The sequence below is a fragment of the Python bivittatus genome, unplaced genomic scaffold (assembly GCF_059951505.1).
Source record: "Python bivittatus isolate LINGU-HERP-01145 unplaced genomic scaffold, Pbiv_v1 ctg000220_np1212, whole genome shotgun sequence".
NCBI lineage: Eukaryota > Metazoa > Chordata > Lepidosauria > Squamata > Pythonidae > Python > Python bivittatus.
In genome coordinates this window covers 35,373,942-35,394,057 of record NW_028277048.1, presented here as the reverse complement: position 1 = coordinate 35,394,057, position 20,116 = coordinate 35,373,942, and the positions used below count along the sequence as shown (strand labels likewise).

At 39.5% G+C, this 20,116-nt stretch overlaps 1 long non-coding RNA gene and 1 pseudogene across 1 annotated transcript; one reads left to right on the top strand and one right to left on the bottom strand.

Moving 5' to 3' along the window:
* The first annotated feature begins 872 nt into the window (after nucleotides 1–872).
* Nucleotides 873–3,539, top strand: LOC148216323 (uncharacterized). The gene is made up of 3 exons (XR_015795775.1): nucleotides 873–980; nucleotides 2,407–2,479; nucleotides 3,356–3,539. It is a non-coding gene; the product is annotated as an uncharacterized LOC148216323 (long non-coding RNA).
* Nucleotides 3,540–18,867: 15,328 nt separating this feature from the next.
* On the bottom strand, nucleotides 18,868–19,710 carry LOC112541018 (centriolar and ciliogenesis-associated protein HYLS1-like; annotated as a pseudogene).
* Between the last annotated feature and the right edge of the window lie 406 nt (nucleotides 19,711–20,116).

The window sequence follows — 20,116 nt, the reverse complement described above, 5'->3', positions numbered from 1 at the left end:
CGATGGAGTCACTGATTAAAACTACTGACAAACTCCCATTATATGATATCTACTATTATATATACTATTACTACTTATCTTTTCAGCCTGTCTACCAGCAAAATGGGAATAACAATATTTTATTGAAGAAGCACGTTGTGTCTAAATATTCAGTATGTATGAGGAATATAATATTAACAGCCAAAAAAAAAAAAAAAAAGATGAAAACCAACAGTGCTAGGTAGGTAAAACCATTTTCCAGTCACTCATCCTTGCAGTTTTTTCACAGCAGCTTTATTAGCATTTATATGATATATTGTTCCCATCTTAGATCAGCAAGATGTTCAAGTGTTTCAGCAGAGCACCTCACCAAAAAGCGATATGATAGAGCCCCTAAATTCATCTCTCAAGATCAGGTGGCCATGTATGCACAATACAGTTCTCAGTTAATTCCCTTATAGGTGTACTTCTCCCTTCCAGCTTCTGCCACCCTTCAAGACAACGGTTGATGGAATATCTAAGGACATTTTCATAGGATAGGTGGAATGTGTTTTCCTAAAATTGGGGATTAAACCTGGATTAATTTCAGGAACCAAGGTGCTAAGCCTCAGGAATCTAGCTAAGGAAGTACCTGGACTGCATCAGAGGAACTGAGATGCAACCATCTGAACTTCAAGGAAGCCAGAAGTCAAAGCCATGCTTGGCATTTGAGCCGGAATCTTCCCTTGAGTTTTCTCCACAATGTTTCCTGTTGCTTCTTAGTGCAATAGGAGGAGGAGGTTCTCTTGTGTATTATTTTCAAGGGGAAATACTGTTTTTGGTAAAAGCAGCAACAGCTTTTAGAGGCTTGCTTCCAAGTTCTCTAGCAGCAAATTCCTTTGGGTGTGTTTGTGGATATCTGCATTTCTCCCCCTCCAGAGAACTGATTTTGAAGAGAGGTTGGCAATGAGCTGCCACTGTCCTCATCACCTCTGCTCTTGGCACGCAGCAGTGTAAACAAGGTATCTAAGGCCTATTCATGTCAGTCCAGAGGTGGGGATGGGGGTGGAGCAGTTTGCTTGTTTGCTCTGTTTTTTTAATTATTTTTTTAGAAGGTGTATTATGAAGGGGAAGTATAAGAAAACAGGCAGGCTAATAGGTCTGGCATGTTCCAGACAAACAAGATAGCATGAATATGGCCAACTTCTGTTATCAACAATCTTCAGAGTGCCAGTCACTTGGCCACAGAGCACCCTTTTCTTGTTAAAGGATCATTTAAGTCTCAGACCTTATCGTGCCTAGTTTCTGCCCAGACCTGAACTTGCCAAGACTTTTAAAGACTCTCTGCATTGGTTCAGAGAAACTTGTTCTATTCACATCTAGCATGTTTGCCTAATTGTGTATTTGAAGCAAGGAGACATTTTTCTAAGCATTTTCTCATCAGTTCACCACCCGCTACTTACCAAACCATCAAAATTGGCCCAGTCACTTTTACTATACTCTCCTGTCTTGTTCCCAAATATTTATGTATGTCACCTAACAATTTTCCATGTATATTACCTTTTTTTTCACTCTTCTCTGGTTCCTCCATTATCACCATTCAGTGGAGTATAACATACAACAATCACCAACCTGTGGATTTTACTTTTAGGTGCTAAAGCAATCTAGACTTTGTTCCCAGCATTAAGCTGGATGGTATGTTTAGTATGAGGCATGTGAATATTTTTCCATGAATACGGGATTGCCAAATTTAAATCCTGGAGATCTGATGCTCGTATAGAAAAGATTCATCCACTTCTTGTTTAGACCAGGGATGGTGGACAAGTGGCCCTCCACATATTACCTGATTATAACTCTTAGCATACCTCGCTGCTGGCCATCCTGGCAGGGACTGTCAGGTATCATAGTTAAACAGATGGACACAAGTTCTGTATCTTTGATCTGGGCCAGATCAAAGTTATGCTTCCTTGGTTTGCTCAAAAGCTATACCAGGCTTTGCATGATATGTCAAAGGATGGACTCCATAGGTGGATGAGACCCAGACCATCTTGATTCAAGGGGATTCATGAGTTTTAAAGGATGATAGAGTTGCTTTAAGCATTGGCAAGGTGTTTAAGGCATCCAATTTACATATTGATATATTTGGTTACTTACTTACTATATTTCTAACCCAGCCCAGTATAAAGTCTCTGGGCAGTGTACAATGATAAAAACAATATAAAATACTTAATCTGAAAGTGAATCGAGCAAAACAAGTTTATTGTATGTCCACAAACATTTTTGCTATTGTTAAAAATATTCTTCAGCTTGAGGGAGGAACAGCAGATCTTCCCACTTCTAATCCATGAAGGCTAATAGGATAATCAGAGTTACCTGTTGAGATGGGTGGCTATAGAAATAAAATAATAAAATAAAATAAAATAAATAATACATTTGTTTCTGTTTAAGATGCCTGAAGACTCTTGGTTTTGATGTAAAAGTATGCCATAGCTATCTCACCAGAACTTGGGTCCTAGAACCAGTAAGTAAAAGTCCTGCTATCATCTTGACAGTATAAATGCGATGTTTTTGCCACCATCACAAACTTTTTACAGACAGCCTCATGAATTGCTGCTTCTCCAGCCATGTATAACAGCCTGTTTCGACCATGGCAGGCTTCTTCTCTCTCTTCTCACCTATAGTCTGAAGCAGGCCTTATTAAAGCATTTTTGGGTATCACACCTCCTTTTAAAGATATTTTTCAATGGCTTTGTACATGTGCACACATGCCTGTCTGCAATTCTGATTCGCTGGGTTACCCCAAAGAAAGTAGGATACTTTATGTAAATGGCAGTTTCTTACTGCATAGTAAGTGCAAAAAATGACAGAGGCAGAATTTAACAACTTCTGATCTCAGCTGTCATGAGGAAGGTAAGGTTTCTTAAAAAATTGTTTATTTATTTAAGGCTATTTCTTCTCAAAAAAAATTCTTCTCTGGGAGTGGGAGGAGAAAATAATTATCATTTTATATAGCTACGCGCAAGGGAGTTGTCAAACATTGTCAGAACTGAATTAAATGAAAATAGTTCATGGTGTTGCTGCTTATCAGAAAGTGTGGAAGACTGTAAATCCAGTTAAGTTTCCCCAAGTTTACTCAACAATGCAAACAAAAATAAAGCAAGTGTCAGCTTGCCCGTTAAGGAGGGCCATGAAAGGTGACACTATGTCACTAATCCCTTGTTGCTATTCATTAAATACATCCTCAGGATTGTTAATCTTCACACCTTCCTTTGGAGGCCACCAGGCAGCAAGCTGGGAGGTCTTGACCATGGCAAAGAATGTCAGGAGAGGCCAAAGTTCAGAAGAAAAGGAAAGGAAAGTTGTGGAGTTTTTCTAACTTTTTCTTTTATTCCTGCAGGTGCATTGTTTTTAAGTGATGTACTATAAACATTTCAGGAGAACAACAAAAATGGTTTTCCAGAATTATTTAGCTACCTGCCCAGATGGGGATGTGATTTAGCAAGCCAAGATGAAGCAACAGAGGAACAGTCTTGCTTATTACCTGGAAAAATTTGATTCTGCAACTCCGGAGAAAATGGACAAAGTCCTTAGGTCTGTTTGTTAGATCCACCTCTTTCCTGGTTGGTGTAGGGCTCCTGGGAGGTGAGGTGTGGTTGAGTCCATTTTGTTTTGACTTCTTCTCTGAGATAGGGGGTGGTTCTGTCTGCCTTGCAGAAGGCAGTGATGCACTCTTAAAAAAAAAAAAAAAAGAGCTGGACCCAAAAGTCCTGGGCAACTTTCAACCTCCAACCTCCCCTCTCTGAGGAAGGTTCTTGAGAAACTGGTCAAGATGCAGCTTCAGAGGGCCCTGGAAGATATGGATTATCTAGATCCTTTTCAACTGGTTTTAGGATGGAGGATAGCACTGAGACAGCAATGATTGCACTTACTGATGACCTCTGGGATAGCTGGGATGGGGGTAATCAACTGTAATGGTTATTCATGATCACTTGATGAGTTTTGATCTCTTTGACCATGGTGTCCTTCTGGACTGATTATAGGGATTGGGAGTAAGGGGGCACAGTGTTGTGGTAATTCTTCTCCATTTTCTGTGACTGATTCCAGTTAGTGTGGACAGACTGAGTCCAAATCTGTGGGGTGCTACAGGGCTCAATGTAACGGGCAGAAGGAATAAACTTGAGGAACAGGAGAAAGAGCCACAATGAAGACAATGGCCAGATAAAAGAAATCTCAGTTTGGGGCAGAAATGTAATTTGAGAAAGCATCTCAGACAAGGCCCTCCCTAGTTCTCACAAAAATAAAGGAAGGGAGGGTGGAAGTGCATTCAGATTTGCAACATTCTGTTACTGTAACCTTATAATAAAAGTAGGATTAACTTGCATGTCTTTGGTTTCCATGTTTGGTTTACCTTTGAGGCTGATACTGTTATGGAATGTGAGGGTGACCTTGGAAAACAGGGGGAAGAGAGATGCCGCCTAGGGAACTATCAGATAAAAGAGAAAGGAGTCTGTAATGGAGTAACAGCCAGAGAAAGAAACTTAGGAAAGACTTGCCCTAACTAGTCAGGCAATAAATAGGGTGGGTGGGAGATTTGTACTTTCAGATTTGCAAGATTCTGTTAATGTAGCCTTACAATAAAGAGAATTAGCTCATCTAGTCATGTTTCCTATCTGGTTTATCTGGGAGGGCTGACATCAATCTTGCAAGTCTGAAAGTACAAATCTCCTGCCCTCCCTATTTACCGCCTGAGTGGTTAGGGTGGGTCCTTCCTAAGTTTCTTTCTCTTGCAGTTACTCCATTACAGACTCCTTTCTCTTTTATCTGATCATTCCCTAGGTGGCATCTCTTTCTTCCAAGGTCACCCTCACGTTCCATCACAAATACTCAGTGGTCCCACCCACCCTATTAAACATCTATGTGAAACCACCGGATGAGGTTATCCACTATCAGGGGGTCAGATATCATCACTAAAGTGATCATACTCACCTGTATATCTTGACCCCTGACCAACTGAGTAATGCTGTCAGAGTCTTGTCCCAGTGCCTGGAGGCTATGTGGGTCTGGATGGAGAGGAACAGACTTAAGATCAACCGTAAGAAGACCAAGTGGCTGTGGATACATAGACTTTCTGGATCTGAGGACCTTCCATATTTAGTTCTCAATGAGGTTGCAGATGGAACTGGTATGCAATTTAGGGGCTTTCTAGACTCTCAGCTCTTGCTCAAAAAGCAGGTGGCCGCTATAGCTATGAAGGCCTTCGCACAGCTGCATTTTGTGTGCCAATTATACCCCTTCCTGGATCAAGAGTCCCTCCTCATAGTTGCCTTTCCCTTGATTACCTCACATGTGCTTTACATGGGTCTGCCCTTGAAGACCACTTAAATGCTTCAGCTAATCCACAATGTTGCAGCATAAGAACATGGTATGTCCACATAACACTTCAGCTTCATGAAATGTGTCCTGCTGCAGTGGTTACTGGTAGGCTTCTAGGTGTAGTTCAAGGTGCTGCTTATCACAAATAAAGCCTACATGGCATACAGCCTAGTGATTTGGAGGACGTTGTTTCTGCCCATCTTGTAAACTGGGACACAGTTGGTATGATCTAGGTCCCATCCATTAAATAATGTTGCCCAATAGGAACCAGAAAGCATGCCTTCTTGGTCACAAAGCCCACCCTCTGGAACACACACACACACACACACACACACACGAGATTCAAAAGGCCCCAACCCTGTTCTCACAGTTCAGAAGTTGGGTAGCTTTAGAAATGTAAATTATAAATTATTATAGGTAATGTGATATATTATAAGCATGCTGTGTTCCATGGTTCTTCTTGAAAATAAAGAATTTAAGGATTCCTGATTCCAGTGTCAGTTTCCACCTCTGCAATAACACTCTAAAATTAGACTCTGAGGAATGTGAGGCATTTTAGAAAAGAGAAAATAAGGGCTTTATTCAGATACTTTATCAACACCCTCCTCCTGATCCTGTCCTAAACATAGACTTCTAGAATTATTTCTGGTCTTGGATGTGGATCACAGGCTACTATTTACAAGTACAGTGTTTCCCCTTTTTGTAGATAAAATATGGCATTGCCATGAGGGAGAATGAAGAAGCTGTTATCAGGAGAGCTGTGATAAGTCCACTGAATCTCAGTTACTGTAATTGTATTATAATTGTGCACCTAGCAAATGACTGCATAAATATTCCTATGCTTACAGCACATTTAAAGAAATTGATGTTGTGCTGTAAGATAAACTGAGTGAAGCTGCATTGATTTGATTGCAGTCTGGATATGAAGCTAATCAGAGCTGCTCTTTCCCAGAATCAAGTAGGAGGCACTCAAGGCAGAAATAAAGAGGCTGGAACTGAAGACCATTTTAGAAGCTTTTTCTTTTTCTTTTTGCCTTCTTCAAGTATAACCATTTCCAACCAATTCAGAAACTTTTTCCTAATTAGGAAAGTATCCGGAGGTGGGAAGAGTGGGAGAAAACAAGTTAGGATTGTAACTGATAAGGCTACCTTGGAATAAAGCAGCTTGCTGTTCTAAAAATGGTGGTTAATTGGTCCCACTTGAACTTCTTTCATGTTCTCTTCCAATGAAGTGATTTGGGAGGGCCATTCTGGACTAAGGAACCTTTTGAATTGCATGTTTTCCCAAGGGTTTCATACATCTCCAGTCTAAAAGGTGTCTTATAACCTCCTGACTGGTTTGTTTGAAATAAAATTTGTTGGTTGGAAAAGGTGTTACCAAATTCCTCCTGATCTTTTTGCCACCATAAATGAACATGGCTCTCCTCCTACAATGTGAGATCTCATGAGTTTTTGGACATTTTTTAATTAAAAAAAACCCTTTTAATGTTTAAAATATATATATTTTTGTGCCAAAGACCTCACTCAAAATTGCACTGTAATATCCATCACTGGAAAAAGTTGCTGAACCCTATAGAGGCGCCCACTGTATCAGAGATTTTCACCAGAATGTCAAAAGCAGTGTTACACCATTGAGTTTTATCCTTTTCATACATATGTGCAATGTCACGACACACTAACAAAAGGGTGGAGCTTGCATTATGATAACACAATGCTACTTTTTTTCTTCACTCCCACTTGACCTCTCCCCCTACAAACACCTCTAGGCCCCTATAATGGAGGTAAATAAAATTGTGCATAGTATAAAAATATAGGCAGAGATGTTTCTTTCACTGTCTCCTAGTGTTAGAGTTCAGGTTCATCTATTAAATGAAATACAGGCAAATTCAGGACCAGCTAAAGCAAGCACTTATTTATAATTAAATGGTAGAATCTGCTCCCATCAGATGCGGCCAACCCATCAATTCAGATGATTTTCAATGTCTGCTAGGTAAGTAATGGCAAATAGGGTTATCAATGGCTACTACTTTTGTTGGCCATCATGTGACACAGAATCCTGGACTAGATGGACTGATCTAGATGGCCTAATCATCAGGACTTTTCTTGTCCTCTGGGAAATCTGAAATAATTGCTTTCAGATCATATAACTGGACCATAAAAACATGTCATGTGCAAAAGTGAGCAAAGGGAAATCCAATTATCCAGAGGATTATGTGCTGGGACTGCAACTCCCCTAAGTTCCTATACAGCATATGTTATAGTCCTACTGTGAGGAGGACAGAGGTGAAGCAAAGTTGCTGCTGAACCTGCACTTGGTACATCAATGTAACTGCATGCCCAGCAAATGCCAGGAACTGGCACGTGGAGGGTGGGGGCAACCGGGGTCAGAGTGGGCCTGCCATGTATTTACTTCTTGGTTTCATTTTCTTGAGTTGGTGGTTTCCAGGGGTAATGGCTTATGGTCAAGAGCACACCGAGTAATGAAAATGACATACTCAATTCATTGAACCTGAAAGACCAACAATGTTGAAACATGTTCTTATTTTACTTTTTAAAATGTGTTAAGCTAAACTTAGAAAGTTGTCATCTGGACAGATGTGTAAAGAGTTGCTTTTGCTTCCCTTTGCCTGTCTTCTGAATGCCACTATTGTAAAATGTAACATGAAAACATTTACAAACAATGCTATTTCTTTGGAACTCAAGGAATTGTCTCCATCCCTCTTCCCTCCTGGCTTTTCAGATTGTCACCTCCACTCCCTCTGCTGACATGCTTGCAATGTGTTTCGGGACAAATGAAGTAACTTTCAATGGCTCTGTTTGAACACCATACTAGCTTTTTTGTTGTCGTTAAAGTGGCGGTGAGTGTTCATACTTTATGAACTGAGCATAAAGGATCACAGAAAAATAAAACGTCGTGCAACTTCTCAGGTATTCTTCTCAGCTTTTCTCTGAGTCAAAATCTCCAGGGCTTGCGATCTGAGGATTAGCTGTGCAAATGCAGTCCACTTGGAAGGCTCAGGTAATGCCAAGACAGAACGGCAGCATCCACTAGAGAAGCTTGAGGATGCTGTTGGCTAACTAAAGTGCATCCCAGAATGAAGCTCTCCTTTGGAGTTCACATGTTGCTCTATATTAGAAACCAATTTAAAGATGAAGAGATTTGTCATGAAGCAAATCCTTTCATCTACCTAAAACAAAACAACATTCTCCTTCAACAGCTACCTAGTTTTATAATTAAAAATAATTGCAGTGCCTCCCATTAGCAGTTTTATTTACATAGTTAAGAGATAACAAAGATTTCTGATGCTCCCTTTTAAAGGAGGCCTGAGTCACAATCTCATCTTGTAAAAGATGGAGTTCCCACCACGGGCATATCTGCGCTGCAAGGTTATTCCCTCAACAGGATGAGCCAGCAACCATTTTTGGAGGGCAGGAATGTATGTTTTTCTATACTCATGTACCATGAATGTGGCCTCCAGGCACACTTCTGTACTCCACTTTCAAAGTAGTATTTCCTGCATCTGTCACCTCAAAAGTGGCTGTTCCATTTGCCTGTTGCACTTTATTTTGTTTTCTATGCAAGCTCTGCATTTTGATTGGCTGCTTTATAGAGACAGGAATGTCCCATCACTACATTTTTCCTGCTTTTTCTGAATACCATCTGTTGCTACCATGATGCTGTTGGAGCTGGTCTTCCTTACTAGCATTATTTATTTCTTGGTTGGTTGGTTTATAATATTTATATAACTGCCCATCTCATCTAGTGACTTTAGGTGGTTCACTATAGCATCTGCTTTAAACATAGAACAACTCTAATTCACACCCCAGCAGGAGGTGGATTTTTTTAATTACCATTTTTCTTTGCCTGAGCTACCTAATTTTCTGCTGGGATGCTTATTTTTTAAAAAAAATATAAGTCCACCAGTTTTAAAGCTATCTCTTCTATCTGCAGGTAGCAATTCTTTAGGGGTTCAAGCTGGAAATCTGGTAGCTCAGCTTGGAGATGCAAGGAATTGTACCTTGAAACTCCTGCATGCAAAAGATGCGCTCTTCCACCAAGCTTTAACTCTCCATGTCAGCTAAGTGCATCTTTTTAATAATGCTACCTATCATCAAATTTGAACATTCAAAACATGTATGGAGACATGCTCGCTACACCTATCATATTTTATTGATGTTCTTCTGCTGAGGTTTTTTCCAGAACCCTGTTGTGAACACACTGGCAAATGCATTCCATTTGTGGTCTTTGAAAGCTATGCTATCTAGACTTCTAAAAGTTATAGTTTCAACTGTCTAGAGGGTGCCAGACTGGACAAGGCTACTATAATAGCATTTGGGAGCTGAAGGAGCATTTGAGTGGACGGCTGATGATATTCAGTTGCACTGCTCCCCACCATCTAACTCCAAGAAAGCAACTGGTACCCTTGAATATTCTCTAACTTCAATTATTGGTTGGATAAGGGAGAACATTAAACCCAGACAAGAACATTGGACTGGGGACTGTGGTGAAACCTACACTGGATAGGGTTGCACTTCCTAAAAACAGGCTAGGATTGGACCTTGATCCTCAGCGGTCACTAGTTATAGATAGCAGCTGTTCTGAGAACATATGCCAAATTATGCACTAGCTGTGTCCTTTCCTGAGTGATGGTTATCCATCCCTTGATTACATCCAGTTTTGACTATTATGACATGCTTAGTATGTGGCTACCCTTGATAATGGTTCAGAAAGGCCAGTTAGTACAAAATACTGCAACTAGTCTGCAAACTATTGCGAGGTATAGGGATCACGTGATGCCAGCACTGAAAGATATGCCTTGATTGGCAGGAGTCTACTAGGCACAACTGAAGGTGTTGGTATGATGTTAAAGCCCAAATTGGCTTAGGGAACCTCCCTCTTTGAAGAATCACCTTTCCCACCATGAACCTATATGGTTATTTAGATCAGCAGGAGAGGTCCTTTTAAAAATGCCTTGCTGCCGGAGACTTTTCTATCTGGTACACAGGAGAAGGCCTTCTTCTAGGTGGCTCTCAGACTGTGGAATATTCTCCCCAGGAAAGTCTGGGTGACCTCCATGCTCCCAGAAATGTAGAGAAATAATAAAGGCACATCTCGTTTGCCAAGCTTTTAACTGTAAACTGATTTTAATTTCACTGTCATTAATGTTATATTTTAAGCACAGTTTTTTTGCTGTAATGTTGTAAGTTGCCTTGGGTCTATAAATTTAATTAATTAATTGCTTATTATTGGCTTTAAGTTTCTGGTATGGGATGTAAATGCCACAAAGGATAGAATTCTGGAACAATGCAACAGTCTTGTCTTGATTTTAGAATACTGTTTGTGATCCAGCTCAGATATTATAAAACTATAAAATGTCTAAAAGTTACTCAACTGGCTTGTGATATCATCAGTTTCACAAGACACATTTGTCAGGCAACATGCCCTTTCCTCTTCTCCCTAACATACCATAAAGTAAAATGTGGAATGCACCTACACAAATACTGTCCACAAGAGGAAGAGCAGGAGGGTAGGTTGGGAAGAGAGAGATTTGGCCTCCCAGCTTGTTATGAGTGCACAGTCACGTTCCTTGGTTTCCTCCTGATTGCCTAGAAGCTTGGTTTTGAGAATTTAAGTCCCTTAATGCAGAAATTACCTCATCAAGGCTGATAAAAGCAAGATCTCCTTTGAGCTTAGTTTGACTCTTGGTCATTTAAGACAGCACAACATTCACAAAGCAAATCTTGTGGGCTAAATCATTCTGCCAAGTTCAGAAATTAGGATTCACTGAAATGAAACAATGTAGACCATGGTCACTGTGTTGTACTCGTGAATTACACTTATAACTTTGATTTTTAACTAGGAGCATCTACTCCCCCTTGGGTTTGCTCCAGATATAAAACAAATAAATCACTTTTCATCCACAGTGCATTTCTATCGTCAAAGCAAATTTTGATGGCTGTAAAGGCCATTTCCTTTTTAAAAGGAAAATTTAAAGGGAATTTTCTTGGCTCTGTTACCAAATGGATTCAGACCATACAAAGGATAACTAATGTAACAGGAAAAGATACATTGGAAAAGATCATTGACCCGTCTGAGTCACAGTTCTTTACAAAAAGGAAAGGACCAGGATGTTTCTGCAGACATCTTCTTTGCTATCTCTCAGCCCTGCCCTGCCCTTCCCAAATTTCTTCCTCACCTTTCTGTTATCTTCAGCAGTCAGTGGCCTCCAATAATAAAAATATCAAACATAAACTAAAACAGCATTAATACAACCAGAATTAGAATTAAAAATTGAACCTCAATTAACATTTAAAAGCTTGGCAGAAGAAGTTGTTTGTTCTGTTTTGTTTTGAACCACTGTCCTGAATCCTGGGAAAGTGGTGGTGATGGTAGGACAAATGTATCTTGTAAGGGGATACATCTAAGCTCTACAGGCCTGCTTCAAACTGAACAGTGATGAGTAGCCACCACCAAGTGTTTGGTTCATCAATTAATCCACTTGTCCAGCAGAAAGGCAAAGATGAGCTGGCACAGTAAGAAGAATCAGGGATGTGGGTGGACTAGAAGTGGGTACAGCAAACAACCTCACTGTTTTATCTTCTGGTAAATAGTTGCTGCGTTTGTGGCTCTTCCTTTGTGGCAACCATTTTTTGAAATTGCAAGCTTCTTCAGGGTAGGTGCACTATCAATGTTCAGTTCATATAACTGTCCTGAGGAAAGATTTAGAAAGATTATGGCACAATGCAACAGGCACACTGCAATATTTTTTTTTTCATATGATATACTGTAACTTAGTAATTGTATTTGAACATAAGCACATCAGAAACTCTTATCTGTCTTAGATAAGTACATCCACAATAGGATATGTCATCCTGGAAAAGGTGCAGAGACTTGCCTCCTGCTCTGTCAACTGGCTTAAAAGACACTGCTGAGCAACACAACACCCAGAAGTCCCAGCCTGCATGTCAAAGAGCAAGTAATGCCAAGACTTGTAGTTTATATCTGCAAGGCCATGAGTTCCACACTCCTGGTTTACACAGTTCAACTAAATGGCAGATGGCAACATTTCTGAAGTCTGTCAACATTTCAAACAGTCTTTCAGAAACTAAGAAAATGGTGCCTCTCTCAATATTCTGAAATAATTCTGCGGACAAATATCAACCGGATGGGCATAATGAGCAACAGTTTCATTTTCTTTCTTTCCTAGGAAAAGCTGAAGTGTCTTGGTACAATATACTAAGTGCAACAAGCAGTTGGGATATTCAGAGAATTTTGACATATATAGACTCCCCATCACCCAATCCCATTACTGGCATTGTTGATCCTATAAAATTATCATATTTTATAATTTTTTACTATATTTTTTTAAAATATAAAATTGCCCTCATCCAAATGACTGAACAAGTAAAAGAAATGGCTGCAGATGGAGATTTGCACACTTGGAACAAGTTAACTTCTCTCCAAAGCAGACACATGCGAATGAAGCGTGCAAGGTAGATTGAGTTAAGTGCTCCTTATGTTTATTTGAGTTAAACAAGTCCACTTTCCCAGCGTTTACCTAATAGCATTTTGGGGTGGAGAAGAGTGGAAAGGTTGATATGAAAGCAAAGTATGACTTACTGAGGGATTTGTGTGACAAGCAGTCACTAAATCAGATAAAATAAATTAACAAAAATTTAATTAGTTTTTATCATTTCTGTCAAAACTGACAACTCAAACCTGGAGAACAGATCAAGTGTTCCCCCAGGGAGCATTTTATTCCTCTGCCCCCAACTCTGTGTCTAAAAAAGAACCTTACATTGGAACTCTATTTATAACTTTCTACATGCCCCGTGGTTTCCTGTGGTTGGACAATTCAAGAGTTAATGTATAATGTGAACAGAGTTTTCTTCTTACAGGAGGGCTGCATGTGTGCTTGCAAAAAAGAAAGAAAGAAAAGTCCAGTGCTCCTTTAATATCTTTCTGTGAGTAAAATCTATGGTGGTGAAGTTTGCTGCATAGAACCCTCACTACAGGTCATTGGAATTGGCAGAACTATGACCTGTCCATAGACCATTGGGAGTCTAACCACAGACTAGTGGGTGGTTGCTGCCTACCCTACCATAAATCTCCACTGCTATCAAATGGGCCAGTACTTTGCTCTGAGAAAAGACCTCCTTAGGATCTTAGGTGAGGCATTATATGGCCAGCCACGGACCCATGGCCCTGCTGCAGCCACAATGGTTTCGAAACCACCTACATGAGTCCAATACTTTGCTCTGAGGGGAATTTCCCCAGAGTGAAATCTGGTGTTCCAAGTAGCCATCGGGCCTATATTCTTCAACAATATGCATAGTACTTCACAGAAAGGTATTTACCAACTATATTAACCATATTGCTGCTAATATGATAGCAAGACGAGGAACAAGAGGAAGTTTAAGAAACTTCAATATGCTCCATGTTCATCCATACTTTTTTTCAGAATCAGTGGTGAGACACATCTTCTCATCGGTTCATCAGAAATCTGTTAGAGAATCAGAAAGTCTCTGCCCTAATGATGAAGGAATATATTAATTCTAAATCGAAAAAGTCTAACCAATAGAATGCTTCTTAAAGAGAACTCTGTGAGAATAAAAGAAAGTGGAAAAGAGTCACTTTGAGTCTGAGACAAGCTCTGAGTGCCCTAACTCAGCAATGATGGAGCACTAACAAAGACTATTCAGATTTTTGGTGTCCTGCTGGACTGTACACTATCAATGAATTTGCTTTAGCTCAGGCTCAGAGAATAATTTCTGCTTTCTGCCAGCAGAGGAGGAGAGCTGTCCTTGTTCATCTGAAGGACAGTTTGCTATTGTTTCTTCCATATGCCACCCCTCACACACACATAGCCTACCGTAGGATCCTCGGGATCACATGGGTTCAAAACCTTCAAGTGTTTGCTGAGATCATTCCACGAGATGGTGGGGGCCTGGACATGGATCAGAGAGTTGGCCCAGTGGTTGCTGTCATGTTTAATTCTGTCCTGAATGAAAGACAAAAAAATGTAAAGGTTGACTGCATCAATCTCTTCTCATTTATAGAGAGTTGTAGGACCTTGGGCCTGGTAACTACGCCAGGACAGTTGTCTTTCATCCAAATTTGATCTGATCTTGATAAACAAATAAATTCCCAAAGCCCCTAACTATTTCTTGGAATCCCATGTTGGGTCACATAAAGGAATAAATTTCCAAGTTTCCTGATCTATGTGGTACAAATACGATAAAATGATCAACCATCATGGACCAAGTGGTGATTTGCACCATTTCAGGAATATTTGGTGAAAAAATAGCAGCACCTAATTTATGAAAAAAAGAAGTTGCACCTGTCTTATTTGGGTGCATATTGATCAGTAAAGCACTCTTAGAAGTACAGCATAGATCTTTTTATTTGCAGAGAAATAAACTGCTCCAAGAAGAACATTAGAAACTTGCAGATTAAAGAATATCCTATGAAGAAAGGGAATATATTACTCTGAAAGCAAAAAGGAGACTAACACCAGAACTGAAATCCTTCTCCGCCTGTTCTCCGTGGAGATATATTGAGCAAAGATTTACTTAGCAATTAGGAGTTTGATGAGAAAACTTTCAGTACAGCACTGGGCAAAATGTCAAAACCTACATTTGGAGGAGATGCTTAAGTATTCCACAATGCATGGGAGTCAGTAAGGCTTTTTTTTTTTCTGTTGACACAGCACTCTGTTTTACGGCCATAAAGATGACTAGACAGAAAAAAATGCTGTGATGAAGATACAGAGAATGGCAACAAATGCTACCGATAGCTATAAATCAGCATGGATCTCCTTGTAGATCTTTTGGCCCAGAAGTTCATGAGAAGGGAATTGGGGATTTACACACACATACGGCTCATTTCTCAGACTAAACCATCTATCTGTGCCATCTGTTCCTGCTCCATTTCTGAAAGTGGAAAAAAAAAATGCTTCCAGGGAAGCTGACCTATTTCCCAAATAAGTAGTTGCCAAATGGAGGAACTCAGGTTTTCATGCCTCTATAACTACTGTTGTTTCTCAAATTTGCTGTTACTTTGGAGCCATTGTTTTACTGGATCCTCATCCTTGAAAATAAAGTCTGAGCAATATGGACCAACTGCATGTTCCATAGTAAATAGGATAGCATCACAACAGCCTATAAGAAACCAAAATCAGGTATGTGTGGTCTTCATTCTCATGGGGGCGGGGGGGCGGGGGACAAATCTGTCTTCTCAGTGCCACTGTAAATACCCACAGACACAACATATTTATCCAGAATGGTATTTTGTATATTTATACTATTACATTAGGCCATGTCAATATGATATCTATGCCAAATGAAAAATATGGGACATTTGAAATGCTAAGTTTGTTTAGATTTAAGTTGAACTACTTGCAAGGAGAGGTCTGCATCTTGATTTTAGCATGCAGATATGAGCCATGAAAGGAATGTAACATTTTAAAAGTTTTGAAGCAACAAATTCTTAAATTATCCAGATGTGTTTGGATTCAAGATTCTTAGGGAAAACAAGACACAAATATCTTACAAGGTATTTGACACTCACCTTTAATATTACTGCCACAAGATCTATTTTTTCAAATGTCCTTAGAAGTCAGCTTTCAGAAATGTGCTTAGTTTTATCCATATTATGAATATAGGAATTCCCTTTTTTTATGTTCCTTGTCCAATTCTCTTAAAAATCTCTTTTGGTGTCCCTTAAAATGCCTTTGAAGTTTAATAAAAGCAGAAAGTTGAGTTAATTTCAACTTTCATTTTAAGTAAAATATTGTGAGGAAGTCCCATTTTGAGCTACGTTGATCAGAAGTTTGGAGGATCTTGCATTTATTAGGTTTACTTTTTATTGTATTTTTCATTGTTTTATATTAGTTTTACATTGTTAGCTGCTCAAAGATGGATGGCCTTAATATATATATATATTAATATATACATGCCATTTCATATTTATTTGCTTTTTAAATATGTGTTCAGAGGTAATAATTCAGCAATAAGATGCATTTGTGGAAGCCTGCAGGAGGAACTTCACAAATATTATCCTGCATCAGGTTCCCACTAATGAAGAGAAAATATGCAGTTGAGTTAACTATCACAATTGCTTCTCAGGTGGTAGAAACAGCTGGTTTTCCCTGCTTCCTAAAACCCACCTTATTTTATTCATTTATTATATTTATATCCTGCCTTTCACTCAGGAGCTCAAGGTGGCATATATAGCACTCCTTCCTCCTTTTTTCCTCCACAACAACAACCCTGTCAGTAGTTTGAACTGAGAGAGAGTGATGGCCTCAAAGTTAGCCAGTGAGCTTTTATGGCTGAGAAGTCTAGAATCTTAGTCTAATACACTCTTAGCCTAAGGCCTTCACCACTACACCACACTGGTTCTCCTTTCTTCTTGCCAATTCCTCCTGCCCATGTACAAAATGGTCCAAAAATGGAACTTCCTGGACTAGCAGAACTGATTTCTCTCAGGATGCTTCGGTAACTGATAAGGGAAGTACAGTGTCTCTGAAATCTGTCTCTTCAAATGAATTTATCTATTACTGGATTGGAAAAATTGTTCCCAACTATCTTTTAAATCAATGTAAATTAGGCAGTTACGTTAGCTATGCTCCACTCTGCTGTTATGGCCATTGAAATATAATAAAGTGAGAACCTGATTTGTATCACGTTTAAGATTTCTCCTTGGGGACTGTGCAAAGAGCATGTGGCCCTGCCAACTCCTCCTTTTTAAAAAAGCCAAAAATATCAAATTGCTAGACAGGAGAGAGTACCACCAATTTATCTGACCTTTGATCATGTGAGATAAATTCGCTGAGAGTGGGGAATCTGATACAGGCAGAATGCAGGGAATAATAGTAGTATGGTATCTCTACTTAATCCATGCAGTGAGATTCTCTTGTCCCATTTCCATCTTTTCGACTTTAAGTGTATATTTTAAAAAATGCAACAGGCAGAACAACAGCAGCAAAAGAGAAACATTTCATAAAGATTCTTCTCTGCTCTGTTTCATCTCTCTCCCTCTCTCTCATTCTCTCTCTAACTTTCTTTCATATGCTGATACATTAAAGTTACATTCCAAACAACTTCAAGGGCATTTCCAGAATATTGTTCAAAAATGCTGACAGACATGAATTGTGCAGAAAGAAACGTGTCCTTGGATGAATTGAATTTATTTGGCTGGTTCTACCTTTTATCTGGCATAAGTAATAAAAGCATTCTACTTTGCAGACTGAAAAGTTTTTGAGATGAAAGAAGGTGTGATATGATTCTGTGATGGTTGATGAGTTTGTGATGGAAGGACAATGAGAAGAAATGGTACTGAGCGTTGTGGTTTATGTATTTCAACAGTATACAGAGGGACTAGCAAACTGAACTTCTGAAGGTATTAAATATATAGCAGTTGAAGTGGACTAAGTGCTTCCTATTATTTACAAACTTGAGCTAATGTGTCCTAACATATTTACAATTTTCTAAATCAATTTTTTTAAAAATGAAAATGAAAACGAAAACAGAGCCAGGGTGAAAACAATCAACATTCAACATAAAGTGTGTGTATTATTATTATTATGTTTTTATCCTTCCTTTTATATATATAACTCAAGGCGGTGAACATACCTAATACTCCTGCCTCCTATTTTCTCCACAACAACAACCACCCTGCAAGGTGGGTTGGTCTGAGAGAGAGAGTGACTGGCCGAAAGTCACCCAGCCGGCTTTCATGCCTAAGGCGGGACTAGAACTCACAGTCTCCTGCTTTCTAGCCTGGGGCCTTAACCACTAGACCAAACTGGCTCTCATATATGCGTGTATGTGTATTTGTGTGTGTGTATTTATAGTTGGAAGGGGGATTATCGACATCATTAACAAGAACATAACCATTAAGCAGATGAGTAATCTATTACATGTACATAATTTAGAGCAATGTTCATCTGACTTAGATAAATTCCATTATCCTATTCCTCAGATAACTTCTTCCCAAAGTACCCTAACCTATTTACTGAGGTCCATCATCCTTTAAAAAAAAGATTCATTTGAGTTGTACTTGCCTCCTTAGGACTATATGGACATTTCCACATAGATTTCTTTCTTCTGTTTTTCAAGACTAAAAATAAACATTTTACTTCATAAATTTAATCTATATATACAAAAGTTAAAACATTTTTTTTTTAAAGTACAGGAGTTCGTTGCTTCAGAAGAGGGAATGTGTGTGAAGGATCTTCAGATGAAAATAAAGATCCTTTTCTTTGAATACACTTCAGTAGGTTTGGGTTAATTTTCCATCTGGTTTCTTATGGGACAATATTTAAATCCAAATAATATGATATGGGACAATTGCTTAACAAAGATAGGTTAAAAAAAAACCCTCCTTTGTCCAAAAAATAGAGTCAGGACAGATCTTAAAATCCATTGTGGAGGATTTGGATGTGAAAATAAACAAAAACAGCTTAGCTGCATCTTGAAGAAGGTAGCTGTTTAGAATACTCCTGTGTATGGAATCCTAAAGACTCTGGATTTCTAGGAGAAATAGGTATTTCTAGGCACCACACCATTTGGTAGGTCACAGCGTACTCCCCAGTGCAGGGTGGATCTCTTCTCTGTAGGTACCAGGTAATTGTTGGGGATATATATGTGCTGAGTCTTAGGAGGTAAGACTTGGAGAACATCTGTTCCCAGATGCTCCAGCACACACCTTTTCCTGGGTTCTTCTTTGGCAGCTTCAGGGACTGTTCCAGCTTTAATATGAAGGTAATATGAAGGACTTGGATTAGGCAGCTGGGATCAAGTCCTGCTCAAAGGATAAAGTGCTGTAACTCTGGCTGTCTCTCCAGGACCTTTGTTTCTGGCTCTCATCCATAGTGCCCCAGGAATAGACAACCTTTGAATCAGGGAAACTGTGTGGCTGGTTTTTCTTCTCAAACTCTTCCTCCTCCTCCTCCTCCTCCTCCTGAGTATTCAGAAGGTACATTCCCTGACTTAAGTCCTCATACACAGGGTCACTTGGACTGTTGCATTCTGGTTCACCAGTGATGGATTCACCTGAGACTTGTACCTGTCTGTCAGGCATTCTCTTCAGAACTTTCCTTTTCATCACAGGCTTCTTAGAAACTCTGGAGTCTTCATGGGTATCTGATCGCAAGGTGGATTCTGCCTGATATTGCTTGATCATCACAGGAAGCATGAGCCTGGCTGTGCTGTTGTGTAGGGGTCCAAATGATGGGCAACATAAGGTTGCCTTGGGCTATCATCATCTCCATGTTCTGCACACGAACAAATAAAGGCCATGATGGCTTCTTTGAGCTGATCTTCCAGTCTCATAGAGGTCCATTGGTATTGGTTGGGTTGTATGAGGGCTTGCATTGCTTTTCCTTAGTTGTGGTGGCTAGTTGTTCTGTAGTATCCTCTAGCAACTAGTAATAGTCCCTTGATGTTGGATTCAGTGCTTCTAAATATTCTTCATGAACTCAACCTTATCTGGTCTCTATCACATGCACTGCCTTCCACCCTTGCCCAACAACCGTTGCCACATAGATTTCTTTGGCAACTGTACAAGTGTTTTGACATTGTCTTTTCCTGGATTTTGTTTTTGTTCTTTTTTTTTTAAACCTCCCTGTCTAGCTTACAGGTCCTGCTTATCTCTCTTTCAGGTATTAACCAAATCCAACATGCTTAGCTTTTTTGAGATCAGCCAAGATCTCTAAGCCCTGCTACCTGCAGGAGTTCATCGTCTATTGTACTTATCTGAGTGAAAGTCTATTGACTTTCA